General features: G+C 36.3%; 1 long non-coding RNA gene across 1 annotated transcript; it reads left to right on the top strand.

Annotated features, from left to right (window-relative positions):
• Positions 1–2,471: 2,471 nt before the first annotated feature.
• LOC120860651 lies at positions 2,472–8,722 on the top strand. Its single transcript, XR_005720395.1, has 3 exons — positions 2,472–2,532; positions 3,199–3,336; positions 8,710–8,722. It is a non-coding gene; the product is annotated as an uncharacterized LOC120860651 (long non-coding RNA).
• Positions 8,723–11,648: the final 2,926 nt, after the last annotated feature.

Below are 11,648 nucleotides of genomic sequence, written 5' to 3' on the forward strand. Positions count from 1 at the left end.
CAACTCCTGGAGTCCACCCAAACCCATGTCCATTGAGTTGGTGATGCCATCCAACCATCTCATCTTCTGTCGTCCCCTTCTCCTCCTGCCCTCAATCTTTCCCAGCATCAGGGTCTTTTCCAGTGAGTCAGCTCTGCGCATCGGGTGGCCACAGTATTGGAGTTTCAGCTTCAACATCAGTCCTTCCAGTGACACCCAGGACTGATCTCCTTTAGGATGGACTGGTTGGATCTCCTTGCAGTCCAAGGGACTCTTCAAGAGTCTTCTCCAATACCACATTTGAATAGCATCAATCTTTCTGCGCTCTGCAGAGTACATCATGTGAAATGCTGGGCTGGATGGAGCACAAGCTGGTGTCAAGGTTGCCGGGAGAAATACCAATAACCTCAGATACGCAGATGACACCACCCTCATGGCAGAAAGCAAAGAAGGACTAAAGAGCCTCTTGATGAAAGTGAAAGAGAAGAGTGAAAAAGCTGGCTTAAAACTCAACATTCAGAAAACAAAGATCATGGCATCCTGTCCCATCACTTCATGGCAAATAGATTGGGAAACAGTGGAAACAGTAAGAGACTGTATTTTGGGGGCTCCAAAATCATTGCGAATTATGACTGCAGCCATGAAATTAAAAGACGCTTACTCCTTGGAAGAAAAGTTATGACCAACCTAGACAGCATATTAAAAAGCAGAGACATTACTTTACTAACAAAGGTCCATATAGTCAAAGCTGTGGTTTTTCCAGTAGTCATGTATGGATGTGAGAGCTGGACTATCAAGAAAGCCGAGTGCTGAAGAATTGATGCCTTTGAACTGTGGTGTTGGAGAAGACTCTTGAGAGTTCCTTGGACTCCAAGGAGATCCAATCAGTCCATCCTAAAGGAGATCAGTCCTGGGTGTTCATCAGAAGGACTGATGTTGAAGCTGAAACTCCAATACTTTGGCCACCTGATGCGAAGCACTGACTCTTTTGAAAAGACCCTGATGCTGGGAAAGATTGAGGGCAGGAGAAGGCGACGACAGAGGATGAGATGGTTGGATGGCATCACTGACTCAATGGACATGAGTTTGGGTAAGCTCCGGGAGTTGGTGATGGACAGGGAAACCTGGCGTGCTGCAGTCCATGGGGTTGCACAGAGTCAGACACGACTGAGTGACTGAACTGAACTGACCAGATATAGGTAGGACTAGAACTGAAGCAAATATTTTGCGGATTACAGAAAAATCAGTTATCTCTCTGTTTGGTGTCTAGGCACTCTGCCTTTTTGTTGTAACACATGCAAATGTGTGTTTATATGTGTGTGTATACTTATAAGTTGTTTTCTGGCATATAGAATTTTTAGAGTAATCTGACTAAGTAGTTAGATATTGCTTCCTAAGAGTAATGTTTAAAGAATACTTACTTTAAAATATGGATACATTTTAAAAAATAAAATAGGGAATCATTTTGTGTGCACAAAGCAAGGAATAAAATGAATCATAGAATGGTTTAAACTCGGTTAAATTGTGTTAGGCCCAGAAGATTAATACCCACACAAAATTGATTTAATCCAGCATATAGAAATCTTAAATTTATCAATTTTGTATCTTACTTATTTTGTGTAATAGACTTTTTAACATTTGATATTAGGCTATAAAATATAGAAGACTAAATTCTGTTTAAAATATGTGAAGATTGATTATGAAGTATAATAAGATAGTAGTTTTGAAAATAGTTTATCAAAATCTAGTTGTCTGGTCTCAAAATCAGTGATACAGTTTATTTTAAAAATTATTCCTGTGTGGTTTTCATTGGTCACTATTGTTTGGCTCTGAATAGTTGGCTGCTGACAACTGCATGATGTCTCCACCAGAGAGTGCTAGAGATACTTCAGTGGGGAATGTTACTGACTTAGGCTTGCCTGGACTTGTCATTGGGTTAGACCTTTTTTATTTTTAGGAAAGAATTTGATTTCTTGTTTACAAAATTCCACTTGCTGTGAAATAAATTCTGTATCTTGACAGTTGAGTATTTCTACAGATATTGTAAATGATAAATATTTAATCACTTCATTCTCGGTTCACCTAGCTGTCTTGAAATATCTTTGATTTGATTATTTTGTGACGTTATCCTTTAAAAATTAAAAGTTGTGTTTCCCTATACACAGTAGTTGTTGACTTTTCTTAACATTATTAGGTGTTTTGCTGAAAACCTTCAGTACTTAAAATGAACTAGAGAAACCAGTAATGTGTTTTATGAGCTTAAGAAATAATTGTTTATTGTGTATGCTTTTTAAAACAAACTGAATTAGCAAGTAGTTTTAATATTTGCAATTCTTGCATACCGTATTATTCTCAAAGGATTATTAATTATTTTGTGCTATGCATTTAGAATAGTGTATGAGAGAAAGTCTGGTCCTTTTATTATATTCAATAAATTTCTAAGTGAGCATTTTACAGGGTGATTATCTAGCAGGAGTACTAAGCGATAATAACTTTTTTCCCTTCTTTTTTCTAGGTATCTTCACTCAAATAACATAGTTGTGGTTCCGGAAGGTAAATACACTTTCAGTTTTTACTAATAGTTAGGAGATGCTAGAGTTAAATCTGTGCTTTATAATCGTAGAACAGATTGTCTCTTTAAACCTATTTTGGTTGGAGTATTAGGGAATGTTAATTATAAAACATCATGATTAGTTTCAAAGCTTTTTTCCCCCTAATTAGTAAGTCTAGTTAACAGTTGCAGTTAAATTTAATAAGTGTAAAATATTTATAATGGTTAAGTAAATTATTATCAGATAAATTGACATTGGGTAAATAATAAAATAACTTCTAGTTTATTGAGTTAAAGTCTATTTAGTTCTAGTCTATTTAGTTGAGTTAAGCATTTTGGTTAGATAAAAAAGACTATATATCATTTTGTGAATTATTTATTCAAGTAGTTTTTTACATTGTTTTAACATTTTTATTTGTAATCTTTTTAAAGTTAACATTATATTGAGGTGGAAGTGTTACTTCATAGAATGTTGTTTGATACTATACTGCAATAAAAATGTTTTAAAAAATTAATTTGATACATGCTTTTACTATTATGTCAGCACCAGAGACAGGGATATTAAGTATTAAAATATTTAAACTTGGATAATATTTAATTGCATTAAAAGTTGGTCTTAACACTTGATTCAAATTAATTTTGCTTTTACCCTTCTTTTCTCTTCAAAGCCATTGGGTCCCTTGTAAAACTACAATGTTTGGATCTTAGTGACAATGCCTTAGAAATCGTTTGCCCAGAAATTGGTCGTCTGAGAGCTTTACGTCATCTTCGATTAGCTAATAACCAGCTGCAATTCCTACCTCCAGGTAATCACCGTCTGTAGCACAGAAGCTTCTTGTCTGTTCCGAGGCTATTTTTATTAATATTTCTCACTGTGTGTCTAGGCAGTGGGCTTTGGGTATATCTGTGAGTTTCTGATTGTCCGCTTGTTAGAGGAGGATGGTAAGGAATGTGGATGGACTATGACTAAAAGTCTTTTCCCTGATGCAGACATAAGAAGACAGCATTTATATTTTTGAGCTGCAGTTACTACAGTTGTGCATTGCAGTCAGTGCCCCTTCAAATCACTGCCCTGGTGAATTATTTGTACCAAAAGCTACTTTAGTTTTGAATTTCACATGAGGGAATTTATATGAACGTTGCATTTTAGTGTCTGAAAAGCAGATACATGCAGTGTTTTCTCTAGTGAGGTAAATAATGTGCATTAACTTTGATTTGATGTGAATCATACTAGAATTTAGTAGCAGAATTTAAGTTTGACTTCTTGAACTAATTGTCACTTCTGCCTACTGATCATTCTATGAGATTATGATGTACATATAAACAGTACCAAAATCCTGCCTTCTCCTGAGCTACTGTTAAGTCCTTTGACTATCTTACAGGGGATATTCAGAGACCTTTCTTTATGAACCCTCACACTTAGAGATTCCTCTGTCTTATGTCATTTCCCATATTTTTAAAGCAGTGAAGTATGATTTAAGAAAATAGCTTGTGCTTCAGGTATTACATGAAAGTACTCTGCATTCAAAAATAAGCAGAAAAAAAAAATGTAGACACCACTCACACTGACTGGGAGTATTTGTACCTAGTAACTCTTGGTATTCCTGAGTCTTTTAGCATATCCAAGTGAAATATATGACTCAACCAAAATTACAAATTACTGCCTGCCTTAGAACTTCAGGGATATATGAAGCTGTTAAAAATTACTCATGTTAAATCCATGAATAAATTTATAATTTAAAGAATACTTTCGCCAAAGTTTTTCAAGTACAGAAATTTCTAATTGAAACAGTAGTTGATTAATTTTTAGACTTTATGTGCCGACTTTAATATATGCATTCAATATTGTATACAAAAATGGTATTAATATAGCAGTTAACTCTGCTTAAAAAATATTTTTTAACCTCATTTAAAGTGTCTTACTTTTTATAACTCTGCTTAGTACAAAAATTTTTAATATGGTGTAGGAGTATGATCTTTGCTTTAAATTTTGTTGTATGTAATCAGACTCAATGGTGCTTCATCATGAGCTTGATTTCATCAAGTTTATGTATTCACATACTCAGGAAATTAGATTCTCTTTCAGAGATTGTATAGAAAATGTATCAGCAAAGATATACTTTAGATTTTCAGAATATTTTTATATATCAGCTTATATAAGATATAGAGTCAAAATGCATGGATATAACACTGAATATTTTAGATTTGATTGTATTTTCAAATATGAAATTCATAAAAGATATGTTATAGAATCAAAATGCATGGCTATAATACTGTGTTCATAAGCGCCTTTTTCTATACGTTTAAAGAATGTACGAGTAACACAACTCTATTGAAACATTGTTCTTTGTGTTCTGTTCTTCTGTTTTTTCCTGTAATGTAGAACATTTTGTGGTAAAATGTAGCCATTTCCTTTCATTATATACTCAGAGGTTAAGGGTATACTAATAATGTCATTGACTGCTTCCTAATAACAAGCGGAGGGTATAGATTTCCTGGCTCCCTTCATGTAATTTAAAATTTATATCTCACCTGTTTCATAATAGATTTGAAGCATTTACTTCTGATTTTATCTCCCTAGCTTATTTCTGTTGCTTGTGTTGGTTTGTGCTTGTTTTGAGTAAAATGACATACAGTAGTATCTATGTATTTTGAGGAGAAACTTTTGATTAAGCTATGTATATAGTTTTTGTTTTTTTTTCTGGGCCATCATAAATACAATGCTCTAGATCTTACTAATTTTTGAGGTAATTTCCGTGTTATGATTTGAATGGGAGAGGGGCTTGGTACACATCTACCAAGTATACCCAATCATTAGGGACATACTATGGAAAAGGATTTCAACTGTAGTAAAACATGTGAGGAATTGCCATATGGTGTCCATTTAATGACGGTAGCCTCCAGTTGGCATCTGTTAGCCTCTTCTGTGAGTACCTATTCCGTGCTGTTGCTATAGTCTTACATGTTATATGTATGTGAAAGACTTAATACTTTATTATGTGTGTTGTATTTGTAGCTGAAAAACCTTTGGATGTGATTTCATATTCAGTATTTAAAATTTAAAAATTTGAGAGCAGTATTTGAAACATTGACAATATCTAAATGGCTAATAGTTTTAAAATTAGGATCTAAGAATGGATTACAGGGGCTTCGTGAATGCCCTCAAATTGTATGGACAGTTTGGTGTTTGTGAGTGTGTACATATTGCTTTAAAGAAGGTCCAGTGTGTTTATGAATTTCTCAAACAGGCCATGACTCATATAATTGGTTCTCTTGGATTGTTTGTCAGTACTCATTCTTTGAGAATGTCCCTTTCCCCCTGCTATTGGATTCCAGAGTACTGCCATTTTTCTGCCTTGTACGTTTGGTTTCTCTCCACAGTTCATTGATCCTGGTGTAGGTAATCCAAGCAAGACCAGTTCTCTTCCTGGGCATTTTGAAAGAGACTGTAGGGGAGAAGCAAAGAGAACAAGAGAGAACAGAGGAGGGTGAAAAAGGAAATCAGGCACTCTTTTCTCTCTGGGCTTCTACACAATGCTATGTAATCTTGTGGAATCTGGTAGTAGCCATGTGGGCAGGAAAACAAAGAGAAAAAGATGAAATAGATACCTTGAAAGAATAAGTTTTTTCTAATTTCCCAATCACTGATTCTGTTCTTAAGCCCCATGAAGTGAAGTGTTAGTTGCTCCGTTGAGTCCAACTCTTTGTGATCCCATGGTCTGTTCATGGAGTTCTCCAGGCAAGAACACCGAAGTGGGTTGCCATTCCCTTCTCCAGGAGATCTTCTGGACTCAGGGATCAAAGCCGGGTCTCCTGCGTTGCTGGCAGATTCTTTACCATCTGAACTGCCAGGGAAGCCCCGTTTAGGCCCATAAACTGTGCTTAAGCTAGCTCTAATTGGCTTCTGTGAATTGCCACCCAAAGAGCTCCATATAAAATAGGTGCCCCAAAGGCTTGATTTTTATTTTGCATAAGTAAAAATTGTATATCTTTAAAACGGACAGTGTTATATTTTGACATAAGTATATATTGTGAAATAATTACTATAGTCAAACTAATTAACGTATTTGTCACCTCTCAATGACTTCCCTGGTGGCTCAGACAGTGAAAAGCATCTGCCTACAATGCAGGAGACCTGGGTTGGGAAGATCCCCTGGAGAAGGAAATGGCAGCCCACTCCAGTATTATTGCCTGGAAAATCCCATGGACAGAGGAGCCTGGCAGGCTACAGTCCATGGGGTCGCAAAGAGTTGGGACACAACTAAGAGACTTCACTTTTTTCACGTTCACTTCACCTCTCAATTACCATTTGTGTGTGTGGTTCAAACACTTGAGATTACTCTCTTAGCAAACTCAAATACATAATACATTATTATTCAGTTGCCTTTTAAAAAACCTTTTTTTTTTATGGTAAATTTTAAGCAGAATAGAATAATATGCCCTTATATATCCAATACCTAACTTTAACAATTTATCATGGATTTATCCTCTCTTATATTTTTCTTTTGTTCTTCATATTTTTATCCTCACTTTAATCTTAAAGTTTTTTAAAAATTAAAATAAAATTGACATACAGTGAATTGCTCAAGTTTATAGCCCTGAGTTTTGACAAATGTATGTACTTATGTAAGCAGCATCTTATTTGAGATACAGAACATTTCCATTACTCTAGAGGGTTCTCTTACACCATTTCTAGTCAATGTTTGCTATAGGCAAACTCTATTCTGATTTCTCTTACTATAGATTAATTTCATCTCTTGTTGAAAATAAAATAAATGGGGACATGGAATTTTCTGTTTGACTGTCACCCAAAATAAAGGTTTCCGGATGCATCCATGCTGTTGTATGTGTCAGTAGTTCATTATCTTTTTTTTTGCAGAGTAGAATACCATTGTATAAACTGCACTTTATAACGTATTTTCCTCTTAATGGACATGTCAGTTTTTTTCTCATTTTGGGCTATTATCAATAAAACTAATATGCATGCATGCATGCTAAGTTGCTTCAATCGTGTCCAAATCTGACCCTTTGCAACCCTGTGGACCATAAGTAGCCAGGCTCCTCTGTCCACGGGATTCTCCAGGCAGGAAGACTGGAGTGGGTTGCCATGCCCTCCTCCGGGGCATCTTCCCGACCCAGGGATCAAACCCACATCTCTTACATCTCCTGCATTGGCAGGTGGCTTCTTTACCACTAACACCACCTGAATCCCTATAGACATTCTTGTATAAGACTTTTTATGGATTTACATTTTCATTTCTCTTGGGTAAATATCTTTTAGGAGAAATGTGATACATAATATAGGTATATGTTTAACTTTAAGAAATTGCCCAGCAGGTTTTCTTTTTCATTAAAAAAAATTATTTATTTTAATTGGAGGCTAATTACTTTACAATATTGTGGTGGTTTTTGCCATACATTGACATGAATCAGCCATGGGTGTCCATGTGTCCCTACATCCTGAGCCTCCCTCCCCATCCCATCCCTCAAGGTTGTCCCAGCACACCGGCTTTGAGTGCCCTGCTTCATGCGTCAAACTTGAACTGGTCATCTATTTCACATGTAGTAATATACATGATTCAGTGCTTTTTTCTCAAACCATCCCACACTCGCCTTCTCCCACAGAGTCCAAAAGTTTGTTCTTTACATCTGGGTCTCTTTTGCTCTCTCTCACATAAGGTTGTTGTTACCATCTTCCTAAATTCCATAAATATGCGTTAGTGTACTGTATTGGTGTTTTTCTTTCTGGCTTACTTTGTATAATAGGCTCCAGTTTCATCCACCTCATTAGAACTGATTCAAGTGTGTTCTTTTAAATAGCTGTGTAGTATTCCATTGTGTATATGTACCACAGCTTTCTTATCCATTCATCTGCTGATGGACGTCTAGGTTGCTTCCATGTCCTGGCTATTATAAACAGTGCTGTGATGAACACTGGGGTACACGTGTCTCTTTCAATTCTGGTTTCCTCAGTGTGTATGCCCAGCAGTGGGATTGCTGGGTCATATGGCAGTTCTATTTCCAGTTTTTTAAGGAATCTCCACCCTGTACTCCATAGTGGCTGTACTAGTTTGCATTCCCACCAACAGTGTAAGAGGGTTCCCTTTTCTCCACACCCTCTCCAGCATTTATTGCTTGCAGACTTTTTGATGGCAGCCATTCTGACCAGTGTGAGATAGTACCTCATTGTGGTTTTAATTTGCATTTCTCTGATAATGAGTGATGTTGAGCATGTTTTCATGTGTTTGTTAAGTGGTTATATTAATATCATTTTATGCTTCTCATGGAAATAGATGAGAATTCTAGGTACTCTGAATGTTTGCTAGTATTTGATATTATCTTTTTTTTGCTAGTATTTGGCTTTATTTAACTATAGGAATGGAGAAGTTGTATTGAGTTGCTTTAATTTGTATTTAACTGAATTTGTCCTTCCCTCTTGACTAGGGGTATTGAGCACCTTCTGATGTATTTACAGGGTATTCCAAATCTTTCTGAATTGCAGGCGGTGTCTCCCTGCTTTACAGACTAGTGGCGCGATTAGGTTGTTGAAGAATTCTCTCTGCTTTCTAGTTCTGTCCCTTGCTTTCTGTGCCTTGAAAGCTATAGTAGCTTTGCTGCCCAGTCGCTGGCCTGTGTATGGCAGCCCTGTTCTCTAAAAGTGGGTCTTGCCTCTGCAAAGTTTCTCTTGGCTTTCCTGTTATCTTCCATTTCAGGCTTTCCTCAGCTCAAAGCCTGGAAGGTTTTGTGGAGATGATCTCAACTCTCTTCCCTTGCCCCCATTTTTGGTGAAGACTAGTGGGAAAGAGTTTGTGAGTGTGTGTGTGGTTGGGGGCGGGGGGACACAGGTGGTTCGTGCTACCTCTCCCTGTGTCTGTGGCTCCTCTGGATTATATGCTAGTGTGCCAGTCCATGTATAGCCCTTCAAAGCAGTTAGACTGCTTTCTCTTCAACCCTTGTCTGTGGCAGATTCCGTATCCTCCTATTACAGTCAAGTGTGTTAGCAACTGGGAATCTCTTCTCTTTTAAAACATGCTTATCACTTTTTGGGGTTGATTCAGGTTTCTGGGTGTTCTCAGTCTCTGACAAATTTTAAAAGCTGTAATTATGTAGCTTTTCCAGTTTCTTTTCATGGTTAGGGTTTAAGTGACAACTCCCTTGACTTTTTGTTTTCTTATTGGAATTGAGTTCTCCTCCCTCACAGGCTGTTGCAATTTGGTTTTCGTTTCTCCCTGCCTTTCTTTCTCTACCTCCTTTTTGTCTTCTATTGCATTACTTGAGTATGTTTTAGTGTTCCATTTTATTTCCTCTACTTTAGAAGAAAAGTTTAGGTTTTTCTTTAGAATTTACAGTATGCACCCTTAACTTACTACAGCTTACTTGGGATATTGTACCACTTAATATAAATTTTAAGAACCTTCCAACAGTATACTTCCATTCACCCTCCTGCCTTTGTGTTACTGTATCATGTATTTTGTCTCTATATATTTATGGACCCTACAGTATGTTTATTTTGCAACAATCAGTTGTCTCTAAAGGGAATCACAATTAAAAAAAAAAGATATTCTTTGTATTTACCCATTATTTACCATTTCCTGTACTCTATTCCTTCTTGTCGATCTCTTTTTTGGTATTATTTCTCTTCAGCCTAAAGTACTTTCTTTAATATTTCTTGTAGTGCAATTCTCCTGGCAATGAACTAGGATCATTTCTCTTTTTGTGAAAATGTTCTTTATTTCACCTTGGACTTTTAAGGATATTTTCTCGAGATACAGGATTCTGGGTTGACAAGATGGTTTTTTTCTAAGCACTCTTAAAGACAACCTTTCATTGTTTTCTGACTTCATTGTTTCTAATGAGAAGTCAGTTGTAATTTGTAGTTTTGTTATCCCACATGTGTGTTTTCCTATGGCTACATTAGATATTCTCTCTTTATCTTTGGGGTCAGCAGTTTACGTATGATGTGCCATGATGTAGGACTTTTTACATTTATCCTGCATAGGCTTTTCTTGACTCCCAACTTGGAAAGTTTCTGATTATTTTTCTCTATATAGTTTTCTGCCCCACATTTTTTTCTGTTTATCTGTCTTCTACTGCAGTAACTTCTTTTGTGCTCTCGAGTATTTTATTTATTAAGCCCTTCACTCTCTCACAGCTTTTTCCTCTTTAGTACCTTGTCTTGCATGTTCCAGCTGCTTAAACTCCCAAACTGTGACCTTCAGCGCTGTGAGACTGCAGTGTTCCACTTGAGTTCCCCCTTCCTGTCTTGTGGCCAAGAAAGCCTTGTCCAGGTTGGGACACAAGGGGTATTTCCCTTATTTCAGTGATCAGAGTCCTTTGTTTCCTGTCTGTTAGTTGAAAACAGTTTTCTCATTTATTTTTGACTAGTTGTATTGCTGTGTTTTGCTTGGAAGCAAGTCTGGTGTAGTGACCTTGTCATATCTGGAAGTGAAAATCCTATTAGATGTTCTTTGATTTCTCATCTGATTGTTTACCTGTATTCTTTTATATAACTTGTAAGCCACTGAAACGTTTATATCTTGCATTCTCCCACTTCTAGTATCAAAACTATATCATTGTTTGTTACAGAAGAATAAATTTAAACTCATTTTCTTCCAAAAGCCTAGTCTGACTTAAGTAAAACTACATGATCTGTTATGAAGGGAAGTAGGACACACTTACAAATAAAGGATTTCTGGAGAAAGATTTCCATCAGTGCAGAGCTATTTGCCAAATACCTTATGACTCACTATTAGCCACAAAAGCAAATGGATATTAGAAGAGTCAGAAAAACCAGCTATCCCTTGATTGTCAAGAAAATCCTGATGCTTTTGTGATTCACTGTAAACCCTCTGTGAATCCCCATGAGAGAAGAGTATGGTAACAAACAAACCCCAATATGTAACTAAGAGTCAGAAAAGTTGTTGCTTACATCTGGCATGATAAATCAGCCTGTTTCTCTGAAATGATTTTGTCCTTAAAAAGTTGTTTTGTATACCAAAAAAGGAAAGATTTTTAGCCCAAATTGAAAACACTGAAGCAATCTATGTTATACTTAAATGGATAAAAGCATGCAAAAACAGAAATACATACTACATATAAGTAGCAGGAATTGTTCTAA

This window comes from Oryx dammah, unplaced genomic scaffold (assembly GCF_014754425.2).
Source record: "Oryx dammah isolate SB20612 unplaced genomic scaffold, SCBI_Odam_1.1 HiC_scaffold_11150, whole genome shotgun sequence".
NCBI lineage: Eukaryota > Metazoa > Chordata > Mammalia > Artiodactyla > Bovidae > Oryx > Oryx dammah.